We start from the raw sequence: 15,824 nt of genomic DNA, 5'->3' as shown, positions 1-15,824 counted from the left end.
CCTCTATCTTGCACTAATCTGTGCTACACCTGTACAGCTGGTACAGTTTAAAAGAACTCTTGAGGGGTTGTTATGGCACCTGTGGATCATTGTGACAGAGGATATCTTTGAGTTAATTTGCTTGAAGGAGATAATGCAGAAGCTGCAGTATTTAATCATGGAGTAAACTACTATTCAGCATGATAAGTGGATCAGAATATGGCCTTATGTGGTATGGTTACTATCCTTAGTCATACACACACATTCAGATTGCTCTGCTATCTATTTATCTGTGCTACTTATATGCCCCCCACACACCGTAGTATATGTGCACCTCACCATCTTTAATGTATCTATCCTCCCAATGACCTTGTGAGGTAGGGACATGTTATTTTCCCTGTTTTACAGGTGGGGAACTAAAATACAGACCACCAGCTTTTCAAAGATATTTAGGCATGTAAAGATGCAAATTGATGCCTAGTGGGATTTTCAGATGCGCCTAGTCACCTAGGTATCATGGAAGTTATGTGCCTTGGCGCTTCTGAAAATTTCATTAGGTACTTATCTACATCTTCAGACACCTAAATATCTTTGAAATTATGGCCCAGAGTAACTTGCCAAGTTCACACAGGAAGTCTGTGATAAAGCAGGGAATTGAAACTGTATGACTACTTTTAGGAAATGATTAACAAACGGAAACAATGAGGAGTCCGGTTGCACCTTAAAGACTAACAGATTTATTTGGGCATAAACTTTCATGGGTAAAAACCCCACTTCTTCAGATGCATGGAGTGAAAATTACAGATACAGGCATAAATATATATTGGCATATGAAAAGAGGGGAGTTACCTTACAAGTGGAGAACCAATGTTGAAGGCCAATTCAGTCAGGGTGGATGTGGTCCACTCCCAATAATTGATGAGGAAGTGTCAATACCAAAAGAGGGAAAATTGCTTTTGTAGTGAGCCAGCCACTCCCAGTCCCCATTCAAGCCCAAATTGATGGTGTTAAGTTTGCAAATGAATTGTAGCTCTGAAGTTTCTCTTTGAAGTCTCTTTTCGACGGGTTTTTTTTTTTTTTGTTGAAGAATGGCTACTTTTAAGTCTGTTGTTGAATGTCCAGGGAGATTGAAGTTTTCTCCTACTGGCTTTCATATGTTACCACTCCTGATGTCTGATTTGTGCCCATTTATCCTTTTACATAGAGACTGTCTGGTTTGGCCAGTGTACATGGCAGAGGGGTATTGCTGGCACATGATGGCATATATCACATTAGTAGATGTGCAGGTGAATGAGTCCCTGATGCTGTGGTTGGGTCCTATGATGGTGTTGTTAGAGTAGATATAGTATAGGGGACAGAGAAGGCAACGGGGTTTGTTACAGGGATTGATTTATAGGTTAGTGTTTCTGTACTGTGGTGTGTAGTTGCTGATGAGTATTTGTTTCAGGTTGCAGGGCTGTCTGAAAGTGAGGATTGGCCTGCCTCCCAAGGCCTGTGAGCCTGGGGGATTGTTTTCCAGGATAGGTTGTAGATTGTTGATGCTGTGCTGGAGAGGTTTTACCTGGGGCTGTATGTGATGGCCAGTGGTGTTCTGTTATTTTTCTTTTTGAGTCTGTCCTGTAGTAGGTGCCATCCGGGTACCCATCTCACTCTATCAATCTGTTTCCTCACTTCCCCAGGTGGGTATTGTAGTTTTAGGAATGCTTGATAGAGATCTTGTAGGTGTTTGTCTCTGTGTGAGGGATTGGAGCAAATGCAGTTGTATCTTAGGGCTTGGCTGTAGACAATTGATCATGTGATGTATCCTGGATGGAAGTTGGAGGCACGTAGATAAGTAAAGCCATCAGTAGGTTTCCGGTATAGGGTGGTGTTTATGTGACCATCACTTATTTGCACTGTAGTGTCCAGGAAGTGGTTCTCTTGTGTGGACTTGCCCAGGATGAGGTTGATGGTGGGGTGGAAATTGTTGCAATCCAGGTGAAATTCTTCAAGGGCCTCCTTCCCGTGGGACCATATTGAAGGTGTCATCAATGTAGCATAAGTAGAGGAGGGGCGCTAAGGGATGAAAGCTGAGGAAGCATTATTCTAAGTCAGCCATAAAAATGTTGGCATACTGTGGGGCCATGTGCAGTGCTGCTGACTTGAAGGTATAAGTTGTCCCCAAATCTGAAATGGTTGTGGATGAGGACAAAGTCACAAAGCTCAGCCAACAGGGGTGCTGTGCCCTCATCAGGGATACTGTTCCTGACAGCTTGTAGTCCACCCTTGTGTGGAATATTGGTGTAAAGAGCTTCTACATCCATGGTGGCCAGGATGGTGTTTTCAGGAAGATCACCAATGATTTGTAGTTTCCTCAAGAAGTTGGTGGTGTCTCAAAGATTGCTAGGAGTGCTGGTAGCATAGGGTCTGAGGAGAGAGTCCAAATAGCCAGATAATCCTGCCGTAAGAGTGCTAATGCCTGAGATGATGGGGCATCCAGGATTTCCTGGTTTGTGGATCTTGGGTAGCAGATAGAATACCCCTGGTCAGGGCTTTAGGGGTGCGTCTGTGTAGATTTGTTCCCGCGCCGTAGCAGGGAGTTTCTTGAACAGATAGTGTAATTTCTTTTTGTACTGCTCAGTAGGATCGGAGGATAGTGTCCTGTAGAATGTGGTGTTGGAGAGTTGCCTGGCAGCCTCCTGTTTATAATCTGACCTGTTCACGATGACTACAGCACCTCCTTTGTCAGTCCCTTTGATTATAATGTAAGAGTTGTTTCTGAGGCTATGGATGGCGTTGCATTCTGTACATTCAGGATATGGGGCAAGTGATGCTGTTTGTTCACAATTTCAGCCTGTGCACATCTGCAGAAGCACTCTATGTAGAAGTCCAATCTGTCATTTTGACAATCAGGAGGAGTCCACACAGAATTCTTCTTTCTGTAGTGTTGGTAGGAGGGTTCCTGGAAGTCAGTGCTCTGTTCAGTGGTGTGTTGAAAATATTCCTTGAGTCGTAGATGGCAAAATGGGGTTCCAGATCACCGCAGAACTGTATCATGTGCCAGGGAGTGGTGAGGCAGAAAGAGAGTCCCTGAGATAGGACAGGCTCTTGTGCTGGAGAAGAGAAAAATTCTGGGATGCTTATTACCAGAAATTCATTTAGTCACAGATTTTCAGCTTCAGTTGCAGTGTAAGTGGGTTGATTAATGGTATACTTAAATTCTTTGTTCTGGTAACTGTCATCCACTCCAGACTTCTGGCAAACAGAGGATAGGAACACCTCATTGCATGGTTTTGCATTCCTGCGCATTCTGGCTAATAGCCTGTCATAAATATAAAGGAAAAGGAAACACCTTTAAATCCCTCCTGGTCAGAGGAAAAACCCTTTCACCTGTAAAGGGTTAAGAAGCTAAAACAACAGGCTGGCACCTGAGCAAAAGGACCAATGAAGAGACAAGATACTTTCAAAGCTGGAGGTGGGGGAAACAAAGGGTTCTCTCTGTCTGTGTTGTTTTTTGCCGGGACCAGAGCAGGAATGCAGGTCAGAACTCCTGTAAAGAGTTAATAAGCAATCTACTTAGATATGCGTTAGATTCTGTTTTGTTTAAATGGCTAATAAAATAAGTTGTGCTGAATGGAATGTATATTCCTGTTTTTGTGTCTTTTTGTAACTTAAAGTTTTGCCTAGAGGGATTCTCTATGTTTTGAATCTGATTACCCTGTGAGGCATTTACCATCCTGATTCTACAGAGGTGATTCTTTTACTTTTTCTTTAATTGAAATTATTCTTTTAAGAACCTGATTGTTTTTCCTTGTTTTTAAGATCCAAGGGTTTGGGTCTGTGTTCTCTTATGCAAACTGGTGAGGATGTGTATCAAGCCTTCCTCAGGTGTAGGGCTTGGGGGATTTGGGGGGGAAAGACGTTTCCAAGTGGGCTCTTTCCCTGTTATATATTTGTTAGACGCTTGGTGGTGGTAGCAATAAAGTCCAGGGACAAAAGGCAAAATAGTTTGTACCTTGGGGAAGTTTTAACCTAAGCTGGTAAAAATAAGCTTAGGGTTTTTTTCATGCAGGTCCCCACATCTGTACCCTAGAGTACAGCTAGGGTGGGGAAGGAACCTTGACATAGCCATTGATGGACTTAATCTCCATGAAAATATCTCGTTATTTTGAACCCTGTTATAGTTTTGGCCTTCACAGCATCCTCTGGAAAAGAGTTCCATGGGTTAACTGCATTGTGTGAAGAAATATTTCCTTTTGTTTTAAACTTGCTGCCTATTAATTTAATTTTGTGGCCCCTAGTTCTTGTGTTATGAGAAAGAGTAAATAGCACTTCGTTATTTACTTTATCTACACCAGTCATTACTTTATAGACTTCTAGCATATCCCCCCATAGTCGTCTCTTTTCCAAGGTGAAAAGTCCGATTTTTATTAACCTCTCCTCATATGGAAGCTGTTCCTTACCCCTAATTATTTCTGTTGCCCTTTTCTGTACCTTTTCCAATTCCAATATATATTTTTTGAGATGGGGCGACCACATCTGCACACAGTATTCAAGACATGGGTATACCATGGATTTATGTATAGGCAATATGGTATTTTCTGTCTTTTTATTTATCACTTTTCTAATGATTCCCAGCATTCTGTTCACTTTTTTTGACTGCTGCTGCACATTGAGTGGATGTTTTCAGAGAACTCTCTACAATGACTCCAAGATTTCTTTCTTGAGTGGTAACAGCTAATTTAGACCCCATCATTTTATGTGTATAGTTGGGCTCATGCTTTCCACTGCATTACCTTACATTTATCAATATTGAATTTCATCTGCAATTTTGTTGCCCAGTCACCCAGTTTTGTGAGATCCCTTTGTAACTCTTCGCAGTCTACTTTGGACGTAATGATGTTGAGTAGTTTTCTATCATTTGCAAATTATGCCACCTCACTGTTTACCTGTTTTGCCAAATCATTTTCCAGAAACCTTCCTATTGAAACCTTTGTTGAAACTGATACGTGTCTGCAAATCATTTCAACTTTGATGAAATCACATATTTCAATGAAACTACACTTAGTCAAAAATGGTCTCACCAGCTCCAGAAAGCACACCAAGAGCAACCTTCCATGATTTGCCGTGACAACTGTAACTTTTCTGCTGGAAGGAACCTCTGAAGGAGTCTGTGTCATCATCACTCATTTCCCTAAACACACCGTAGCCTCCATTGGACTTCTGGAATTTGAATACAGGCAGGAGTGGTTGCAGCAGCAGAGTGCACATGGCTGCATTACATTAACAGGTCTACCCATATTTTATAGCTAAAATGTTATAAAATGGTGTATCAGCAAACACACTAACAGTGTATAACTGATATTCAAGCAATTAGCACATGAAATGAAACAATGTGGACAAAAGACAGGTCCCCAAGTGTTGAACATTTCTTGCAAAAGTTACACAAAAAGTAGTGAGACAATCAAATGACAACTTGCAAAAAGGAAAGATTTTGAAATCTTATTTTGTTCTTTGTATCACTCCATTTTGCAACCAAAAAACATGGAAAATCCAAACACTGCTCCATGTTAATAGTCCATATAGTCTTTGTTTTTTGCCATTTCAGTCAGATTTTTATAAAATAAATTTTTAAAGCCTCCATAGAGCTGAAGACATCTGACCCATCTTTAAATATGGTGTCATGATACCTCCACATCATGGTTTGACATTATTTTACCTTTAAGACATAGTAATAAGACATTTATCCATAAGACATAGGAAACACTTACTAACTATAAGGATACTTAAGCACTTGAACAGGTTACCTGGAGAGGTCATGTAATCCCTGTCACTGGGAGGTTTTTAAGAACAGCTTAGACAAAAACCTGTTAGAGATGGTCTAACTGTACTTACTCTTGCTTCTGTGCAAGAGGATGCACCAGATGACCTCTAAAGGTCCTTTCCAGCCCTACATTTTTTTCATTTTATAATTTTGCTCAACTCATTGATAACTATTATTAATATTTCTATTTTGGGAGGTTATCTGCCTCATAATTTGAGCTTTGAATTAATAAATTAAGATTCTGAAGTGTCACCAACATAAATAATTCATTATTGCCATCGTTGGTTTTCATGTTAGCAAATCTTGGTTTCACGTAAGAAGTAAAATCTTGTAATGGTGAAAACTTAAGAAAACCATTAGAAAGTCCATTAAGTTCAATAAAGTTAACCTCTAATTTGCAGAACATCAGTTAATATTTCATTATTTTCTAATATTTATTCAATACCCGAATCACACTACCCAGGAGAAAGATAGTATGTCACATATTGCAGCTACAACACTAAACGAGGGGTCAGAATGCGAAGGTATAGTTCCATGGAGACATATTGAAGAGTTGGCTCATTGTACTACAAGTGCTGACACTAAAGACAGTGCTATAAATGGCTCATTATTCTAAACTAAGTGTCCTTTATGCATTTAGTGGGTATTATTATATATTAATTAAAACTAATTTTTAACAGCCTGCTTGCCAAAGGGAAACCATTTTATTTTTGGATAGACTATTATTATTATTATTATTATTATTATTATTATTGTTGGTCTTTGTGGTAAGGCATAGGCAAGTAGATTATATGCAAGGGCTCATACATTTTTATGACTACTTTGCAAGGCTGCTAAATTAATATGTTTAGTGATACAAAACTTGTTGCATATTCCAATCAATAATCTTGGGGCGAGCTACTCACCCAGCATACATCAATATAGCTTCACTGAAGACAATGTACCTATGTAGATACTCTCCAGCTGACTATCTGGGCCTCTGTTGGTAGGACAATCACTTGTTGCCATTTGCCATTGCAGTCTTGGTGGAAGTGAATCTGTGACTGTTTCTAGAAAGAACCAGAATCATCATTCAGTCAGATCTCGGAGAAATACAGCACCCCTCAGAATTAGCTTACAGGGTTGAATAGCAAATGAAGCTCACAAAGTTGGTTGGATCACTTTATGCATAATCTTAAACATAAACATATAATTAAAAGGAGTGTCAGAAAATTGCACATTTCTTCATTCTGTTTTTAGTGTTTTAGGATGACCCAACAAGACAGCAATACATTTCTGTCCATTGTGAAGGCTATTTTCACATCTAGAAGATCTTGAAATGTCATTTTCTTTTTAAATAAAAGCAAATTCCAGTCCTGTGGGTCCTGGGGTACATAGTCCCCAAGGACATGCTTTTTTCACAATGCTCCAGAAACATTCTGACAGATTTAGTATTCTTTAAGAATTTATGAGTCACTTGATGACATTCACTAAAAAAACTATTTATTACTATTTTTGTATTTTAAACACTTATTCAAGCTATACAGATATATAAAACTATTATTACTTTTCACCAGTGTGTGGAAAACTTGTTTACAATATATATGAATTTGTAATTATGAAATATACACTGACTTTTCATATTGTACTTTAAACCACTTTAAAATACTCATTTCCTGATGCTAAGTATAAATAATTAACCAATTATACATAAGTAGTAATTTCAGTGCTGTTTAATTCTTCACTTTAAATACTATTCTTCTAATAGGTTTTAAATATTTTATTGTGTTAAGTAGAACAAAGTTTTCATAGAACAATCTTTCCCCTGCCCACAGGGCATTGAGTTTCTCTAATTAGCTCAGCAGTTTTATAATATGAGATTTATAAAAATATTTGTCCTTGCCTCATATTTACCACCATATTTTCTTTCATATTTGTTTCAACTTTCTAATTGTTTTCTCCCACAGGCTACTTTTTTGCCAATTTCTCTTCCTTTAATTGAGCACCATCTATCCTTTGGCAGGGGACCGATGGAAAAAAAAAATTATGAAATCATGTCATTAAAAGCTGCCTCTTAATTATAGCTGGGTGAATATTTTTTTTTTCAGTTTGGCCACCAAACAATAAAATAAAAGGAAAATATTTGGTTTGAATCCAAAAATGTTTGGAATTCGTAAGCAAATTGGAAAATTCCTTTTCAACAGTGCTGTATCCTTTAACCCAGTGATTAGAGCACTTCCCTGGGATGTGGGACTCCTCAGTTTGAATCCCTCCTCTGGAGAAGGTGTTACCCGGGGTTCTTTCAACCCAAAGCTCTTGGTGACTTTTACTCTGTGAGAGGTGGTGTCAGGAAATAAATCAGGGGAGACACGGCCGTCCGACCAATTAGATGGCTGGCACAAACAGGACAACACAAGAGTGCTTTCACTTAAAGCTAAACTTAGTCTCAAGCACCTATACGCACATCCGCAACAGGTTAGTAAAACACCCTCAACCCTTGATAATTACCAAAGATGAGTGTGACTCTCGAGTGGCACAGCGGCAGCCCGTCTGCCGGTGGGAAACACAAGATGCATCCAGAGAGAGAATCCAGTCCTGAAGAGTCCCACTACCTCAAACTTTTCCCTCTTATTTATACATTAGTAATAGAAGACATGTCCCTTAAAGCAAACTTGTTGAGTAAGCAGTTTCAATGGTCAAGCGAGAGGTTCCTTCTGATTATCGATTAACCAGATGTGGGTTTTTCCAGAGTTTGCAGACTTGAGGCCCCAATAGACATTCCTGGGGCACATCCTGCTCTTCTAAGATGCATGTATCAGCAATGTCAACACAATTCTTATCAGGAAGGATGTGTGGTCAAGCTGCCCTCTCTGTAGCACCCAACCCCCCCGCCCCTCCTGCCTTGGTTAAACTAAGACTGCTGAATGGCCAATTTACAGCCTGCTGACTTGGATGTTTTTAGCAATAAGCCATAGTTGTTTTAGGCACTTTACTGGTTTGCCAAAGTCTCCCCATACAAAGGGACTTGAATTTATAGCTCCTGTCCCCAGCTAAGAATCATGACCATTAGGCAGGGGTGAAAATAACGTAAAGGACTTACCGATACTCCAGAGTCCTGATGAGGGGGCGGGGCCTCAGCCGGAAGAGGTGGGGCCTTTAAATACCCAGGCACTTTAAATCAGGATTTAAAGAGCCTGGGGCTAGGGCTGTGGGAGCAGCAGCTGGGAGCCCCGGGCCCTTTAAATCACCCCTGAGCTCCCAGCTGCAGAGGCAACTGAGAGCCCTGGGGTTTGGGGGCGTACCGAATTACTTGCACTTCTGCCACTAGGCCTACTTTCAGGTCACTTGTTCTCTCATTCCTGTTGAAGTTGTTGTAGTTTATATAAATACTTCAATATTCAGTGGGCCTAGCCCTGTCTCTTCCCGACCCTAGATCCTTATTACAGTCTGCATTTCTCAGGTTGCTTATCCCAGTCTTAGTCTACTTGCTTTCCCAGTCTGATGCCTCTCCCCACCCCCAGGATTCTCATCTGATCTGTCTCTTTCACCACACTGGTCTCCAGCTGCCCAAACCCCACTGGCTCTCATCTAATCTCAGTGCTCTGCCCTTGCCACAGTCTCTCTGCACTGTTCTACTCCACACCACAGCTCTTCATCAGACCTTTTCCCCTCCTTCCTCATTCCCCACTAGTGCTCAGTCTTTCCCCCACCCACTGGCTTCCAGTGAGGTCATGATGAGAAACAGGTACATATCTCCATTGTGGGTGGCCTTCCCTGAGGAGTGGAAGTTCCATGTATTAATCTCTGGCCACTTTCAACCCTAATTAATCCCAGTGTTCATCTGCATAGACCTGTTCTTGGAACCAGCCAAGGAATAACCACAAACAAAGGGTGAAGTAGAACAGTACTGAGGGTTTATTTATTGCTTCTGTTATTTGCACAATTATACTCACACACACAATTATACTCAACACTCATTCATGCTGGTAGACTGCAGGTGCGGATGTTGGTTTCGATTTCACAGGTGGCTGAAGATGGCCAGGTTACAGCTGCCCAGAGATTGGCTGCATGATAACAAGAGTCCCTGAAGTCCCTTCGGATCCATGGGACAGCTCTACTGCTTCCAGTCCGGTCCCGAGTTTAGCATGCTGTTACATTTCCTTGTTGGCACCTCTCCTGGCTGCCCATCTCAAGATTTATGAAAGTAATGAATAAGATAACACCATGGTTCTATAAAAGGTGATATTTGCTTCTTTGTTTTGCCATTGGCTGTCACATTCACTCTGCCACTCATTCCTTACATTAATTGCATGAATACAATGGTAATATAGAGCAATGCAGCTTTAAGCAAGCATCTATCATTGGGGAGCTTCCACTGCTTGTGGCTTTGTAACAGCATAACAGGAAACTGTGCAGACTGCACTCAAAAGAGCAAATGTCCTCTCTCAGTCTTCTCTTCTCCAGAAGAGAAACCCATTTTTTTCACTCTTCCCTCATAGGTCATATTTTCTAGACCTTTAATCATATTTGTTGCTCTTCCCTGGGCTTTCTCCAATTTGTCCTCATCTTTCCTGAAATGTGGCACCCAAAACTGGACACAATACTCCAGTTGAGGCCTAATCAGCATGGAGTAGAGTGAAAGAATTACTTCTCATGTCTTGCTTACAATACTCCTGCTAATATATCCCAGGATGATGTTTGCTTTTTTTGCAACAGTGTTACACTGTTGACTCATATTTAGCTTGTGATCCACTATGACCCCCAGATCCCTTTCCACCGTACTCTTTCCTAGGCAGTCATTTCCCATTTTGTATGTGTGCAAATGATTGTTCCTCCCTAAGTGGAATACTTTGCTTTTCTGCTTATTGAATTCCATCCTATTTACTTCAGATGATTTCTCCAATTTGTTGACATCATTTTGAATTTTAATCCTATCCTCCAAAGTACTTGCAACCCCTCCCAGGTTGGTATTATCTGCAAACTTTATAAGTGTACTCTCAATGCCATTATCTAAATGATTGATGAAGATATTGAACAGAACCAGACCCAGAACTGGTCCCTGTGGAATCCCACTTGATATGCCCTTCCAGCTTGACAGTGAACCACTGATAACTATTCTCTGGGAATGGTTTCCCAACCAGTTATGCACACACATTATAGTAGCTCTGTCTAGGTTGTATTTCCCTAGTTTGTTTATGAGAAGGTCATGCAAGACAGTATGAAAAGCCTTACTAACGTCAAGAAATATATCTACCACTGTCCCCCTATCCACAAGGCTTATTACCCTGTCAAGGAAAGATATAGTATTGGTTTGACATGATTTGTTCTTGACAAATCCATGCTGACTGTTACTTATCACCTTATTATCTTCTAGGTGTTTGTAAATTGATTTCTTAATTATTTGCTCCATTCTGGGTACTAATGTTAAGCTGACTGGTCTTAATTCTCCAGTTTGTCCTTATTCCCTGTTTTATAGATTGGCACCATATTTGCCCTTTTCCAGGCCTCTGGAATCTCTCTCGTCTTCCATGACTTTTCAAATTGGTAATTGGTATAATAATTGGTAATGCCTCAGATATCACCTCAATCACCTCATTGGGTATTCTAGGATGTATTTCATCAGGCCATGGTGGTTTGAAGACATCTAATTTCTCTAAGTAATTTTTAACTTTGTCTTTCCCTATTTTAGCCTCTGCTCCTACCTCATTTTAACTGGCATTCACTATGTTAGACATCCAATTGCTACTAACCTTTTTGATGAAAATTGAAACAAAAAAGTCATTTAACACTTCTGCCATTTCAACATTTTATTTTATTGTTCCCTCCTCCGCATTGAGTAATAAGCTTACCCTGTCCTGGGTCTTCCTCTTGCTTCTAATATATTTGTATAATGTTTTATTGTTACCCTTTATGTCTCTAGCTAGTTTAATCTCATTTTGTGCCTTGGCCTGTCTAATTTTGTCCCTACATACTTGTGTTATTTGTTTATATTCATCCTTTTTAATTTGGCCTAGTTTCCACTTTTTTTAGGACTCTTTTTTTAAGTTTCAGATAACTGAATATCTCCTGGTTAAGCTAGGATGATCTCTTGCCATACTTCCTATCTTTCCTCTGCAATGGGATAGTTTGCTCTTGTTCCCTTAACAATATCTCTGAAAAACTGCCAACTGTCTTCAGTTGTTTTTTCCCCGTAGACTTTCTTCCCATGGGATCTTACCTACCAACTCTGTGAGTCTGCTAAAGTCTGACTTCTTGAAATCCATTATCTTTATTGTTCTGTTTTCCCTCCTACCATTTCTTAGAATCGTGAACTCTATCATTTCAAGATCACTTTCACCCAAGCTGCCTTCCACTTTCAAATTCTCAACCAGTTTCTCCCTATTTGTCAAAATCAAATCTAGAATATCTTCTCTCCTAGTAGCTTTCTCAACCTTCTGAAATAAAAAATTGTCTCCAATACATTTCAGTACATTATCATCATTGGATAATCTGGCCCTGCTGTGTTATTTTCCCAACAGATGTTGGGTAGTTGAAGTCCCCAATCACCGCCGAGTCCAGTACTTTGGATGATATTGTGAGTTGTTTTAAAAAAGTCTCATCCACTCATTCCTAGTTAGGTGATATGTAAAAGACCCCTACCATGACATCACCCTTGTTTTTTATTCCTTTTCCTTACCCACAGACTTTCAACAAGGCTGTCTCCTATTCTGATTTCAACTTCAGTACAAGTGTACATATAAGGACACCTCCTCCGTTCTTTCCCTGCCTGTCCTTCCTGAGCACGCTGTACCCTTCTATACCAATATTCCAGTTGTGTATTTTCTCATCAAGTCTCTGTGATGCCAACTGTGCCATAGTTGTTTTTATTAACTGGCATTTCTAGTTCTTCCTACTTATTTCCCATACGTCTCACATTAGTATACAGACATCTAAGATATGGATTTGATTCCCCACTATATTATCTTGTCTCTCTCTTATCTCCACTATAATGGCCCATGCTTCCCCCAGATGCTGAACCTTCTGCCAGGTCTCCATGTTTTTGACTTACCTGTAGGTTTTGTTCTCCTGACCCCATCAAACCTAGTTTAAAGCCCTCCTCAGTTGGTTAGCCAATCTGTATCGAAATATACTCTTCTCCTTCCTTGATAGGTGGACCCCATCTCTGCTTAGCAGTCCTTCTTCCTGGAACAATATTCCATAGTGAAGGAAGCCAAAGCCCATCTGGCAATATCATCTTCACAGCCAGGCATTCACATGCAGGGTGCATCTTTCTCTGCCTGGGCCTCTAACCTTGAAAAGAAGGATTGAAGAAAACACCCCCTGTGCCCCCAGCTCCTTTACCCTTACTCCAAGACCCCTGTAGTCACTTCTAATCTGATCAGAGTCATGCCTTGCAGTAGCATTAGTTGCTACATGGATGAGTAGCACGGGGTAGTAGTCAGCGGACCAGATTATCCTTGACAATCCCTCCATAATATCTCAGATAGCAAATGGTTTGTTTGAATTCTAAGGCCAGAGCATTGTTTTTTAACTTTTGAGTGACCTATGTTCAGGAGTTTCATGTGACCAAATATTTGGGCTGTACTTTGTTATGGCTGGTGCCTCCAAGTCTGTGGGAAAATAGATGTCTATGGAAAAGTCCTCTCAAACTACAGAAATATAGTATAAACAGGACTGGGTGATTATAAGATGGCCCTGGGTGATTATAAGATGGCCCCATGATTTAGTTATGATCTTTCATTGGAAGGAGGTACTTGGTTTGCAGATGTTTTCTGTAATGAATAAAATAAGGATCCATTGAAATATGTTTATGTTAATAAGAACTGCCAGCTGTCACAGCTGTCAGTAATAGTGACTGGACTAGAATTCCTTGTGTCTTATCAATCATGTAAGATAAAGATACCATAAAGGAAATTCAATAAGTAATTAATTTAAACAAAAATGTCATAATAAAGTAAAATTACCATAGTAAAGTTAATTGTGGGAAAGTATTTTCCCTCCAAAGTGGAGTTTTTGTCTCATGACCTATAAGAAGATAGGTTTTGGAAGTTAGATTGGGAATGACCACTCTCAACATTCCACCAGGTACAGAGGAGGGAACCTTGTTTTCACCATCTACAGGGAGTGGTAAAGTATGTCTCCTTTCTGTATTCTGTATAGTGCTGTACACAGCTCTCATTGTTCATCTTTGATTGAATAATTCCATTTGATCTTATGAGCCCGCAGCTCCCAATTGGCTGTTCGCGGCCAATGGGAGCTGCAGGAAGTGGTGTCCAGCATGTCCCTGCGGCCCACAGCTTCCAGCAGTTGCCATTGGCCAGGAATGGTGAACTGCGGCCACTGTGAGCTGGGGGAGCCATGCCTGCGGACGGTCAGTGTCAGCACAATGTCTCGTGGCCTGCCAGCGGATTACCCTGATGGGCCACATACGTTATGGATTCTACCATATCTATATATATACCTATCTAATAATGGCATACTGGTTCAAAACACTTACCCATACACATGAATAGGCATGTAATTCAGCAATTTTCAGCATGCTTAGGCTGCTCTTGTACTACATTAAAAGATTTTGTTGGACATCCGTAGAGCTGTGTCTATGAGCATGCTTAGTCAATTACACTGGACTCATTACAAGAAATATAGCAGAGAAATATTTCTAAGGTTTTCCTATATACAATTCATATTTAAGTTTGAATCAATGTTTCCACATTCAAGTATATTTTGCCCTTGGATGTTAATGCAGGTGGATTCCATTTAAAACCAATGAAAGCCATTCATGTGCCTTTCAGGGCACAATTTGCTACAGTTGTGAGCACCTGGCAATATGGTAAAGGCTTGAGAGGTTTTATTTTCTACCTGCAAGCCAGGGGCTTCAATCTGATAGTGGTGTTTCATACTGATATAGTTGTGATGCACAGACATTATCATTAACAAGGTGAACTACAGCATGGTTGGGAGCTGTGCAGGTTTTTTATTTTTATTTGTTTACTTTTTACATTTTGTTTAGTTTATGCATACTCAGCAGCTTCTTGTGTCAGAGTGGCATTTGCAGTTGCAGCATCTGTGGCTGTGTGTTTGAATCTGACTTGGCTCTGCCTCTTACAACATTGTGTGATAGTGACACAGAGATCCCGGGAGAACTAAAAATGTTTTGTTTACAAGAAAAGTGTCATTCAACTTGTGACCTTCTGTCAAATCAGCTGAATTTGAAAACAATAATGAAATAGTAATAAAATGATAATATAAATTAATTAAATAAATAAATGGGGGACCCTCTCCTTGAAAATGTTCCCATCTCCCTAAGCCTCAGAATCAGTTTCAAACCCAAGACAGAATCCTGTCAGATCCAAACACTCCACCCACAGTTGTAGCCACTGCAGATGAAATTGCCACTGTGACAAAGAAGCTGCCTGGTAAGGGGGGAAAAAGTAACTTTATTATAACCACCGAAATTAAATTAACTAGTGCTACTTTACTGATAGACCCATATCCGAACCCTAGCTCTAATCCAATTTTGCCACAAGGATCTTTCATAATGAGAGGCAAATGCAAATTTCTAAGCATCCGAAATCCTATCATCCAAAACATTTGGAAAGTTCAGCTATGGATTTTGAAAGACCAGGTTTGTGAGTGTTTGGATTGGCTTTTTGGATCCACTCATTATAGAGATACAGGATCAGATTTACCAGTTTGCTTTTTTTAAATGTTCCTTCATCTCTCTCCAGTGGAAAGAAGTGTGAGAAAGTGTGACTCTTTCCATTTAAAAAAAAATTGTCTGTCATTTTTTTGTTTTAAAATGTTGTAAAAAAGCCTCAGCCTCAGTAAAAGTGACATTTTTCTCTAAAAATAAATTGCTATAGACAGCTCACAGTTAGACTTTTTCTGAGTTGGAGCTTACATAAGAACATAAGAACGGCCATACTGGGTCAGACCAAAGGTCCATTTAACCCGGTATCCTGTTTTCCAACAATGGCCAATGAGAGGTGCACCAGACAGAATGAACAGAACAAGTAATCATCAAGTGATCCATTCCCTGTAAACCATTCCCAGATTCTGGCAA

The sequence above is a fragment of the Lepidochelys olivacea genome (genome assembly GCF_965140295.1).
Source record: "Lepidochelys olivacea isolate rLepOli2 genome assembly, chromosome: 1".
Taxonomy (NCBI): domain Eukaryota; kingdom Metazoa; phylum Chordata; order Testudines; family Cheloniidae; genus Lepidochelys; species Lepidochelys olivacea.
Note: the sequence above shows the minus strand (reverse complement) of the source record.